Here is a 1,256-nt window from a genome sequence, read left to right on the forward strand (position 1 = left end):
TATCAGAACAATAATTCAGGTCTTTTTTTTTTTTTATGATTTTGAGCTTTGTTCCACATTTTCCTTACATAATCCAGGACCTCCTATTGTGATTTCTATCAGAGTTAGCTGCTTACCATTGAGTTCTTTTGGTCTCAGGGTTTGGGGCTGAAGTTCACGTGGTTCATTAATTCATTGGACTCATTGTTTCCTTGAGTCTTTGACCTTTGTTTTCCTTTTCTCTGGATGGGAAGAGATCACTAGTTATACCTGAAATAGTTATTTACAGAGTTCCAAGACCAAACCAAGATGTAGACCATTGTCTTTGTTAACTATATTTTGCCAATTAATTTTGGTGACCTCTGATTTTTAAATTATTGATGTAATTTTTAACCACTTTGATTTATTCCAGTCAGTTGCATTTTAATATGATTCTGTTGTTTTTTTTTTAGTTTATTTTCCATTTGATTTTCTACATATTTTTCTCAGGAAGAGGTTATCTGGCATCCTATTAGGAAGTCCTATTAAGTTTATAATGTTTTTTTGTTTGTTTCTATGAGTAAATTACTCTCAGAGTTTTGCTCTTCTTTTGATTCTTCAGTATAAAACATTTTTTAATAATATTATGGGCACACACACGAACACATAAAACTACCAATGTATAATCAATTCCCAAGATAGGAAGATATTCATCCAGATTCAGTGTTTGCTAACCGGGGTTTATGTGATTTCTCACGGCTCTACTTCCTGCTTGTTACAGTCCACTATCAAATCACTCATAAGAAGGTAGTTCACGTCCCAATTTCCTGCAACGTAAATACTAGCATCGTTCAACAATAACCTTTTGAAATGATGGAATTCATAAAAATGATAGCTCTAGAATGCACTGCTTTCAGGTTGTCCTTCTTAGCTTTGCCCAGAGCACCCTCCTTTCCTATGCAGAGATGTCTTTTAGGAGAAATCCATCTCTGCAACCCTCCTTCTTCCCTTTTTTTTTTTTTTTTAATTTATCAAAATTTTCTTTCCATCCCTGGCTTGTCTCTCTCTCTCTCTCTTTTTTCTTTCATAATGGTGTATTTTAAGGAGCAGAATTTGTATTTATTTATTTATTTTTAAAATTATTTTATTGAGGACTGTATTAGTCTAGGTACTTTGGAGAAACAAATCCACAGCAACTCATATATAAGAGAGAGTTTTATGTAAAGAAAAGGTACATCACGAAAACATCCCAACCCAATGCTGCCCAAGCCCACAAGTCCAACATTAACCCATTAACC

This window comes from Echinops telfairi, unplaced genomic scaffold (genome assembly GCF_000313985.2).
Source record: "Echinops telfairi isolate 266 unplaced genomic scaffold, ASM31398v2 ScPeMD7_7469;HRSCAF=8507_0, whole genome shotgun sequence".
Taxonomy (NCBI): domain Eukaryota; kingdom Metazoa; phylum Chordata; class Mammalia; order Afrosoricida; family Tenrecidae; genus Echinops; species Echinops telfairi.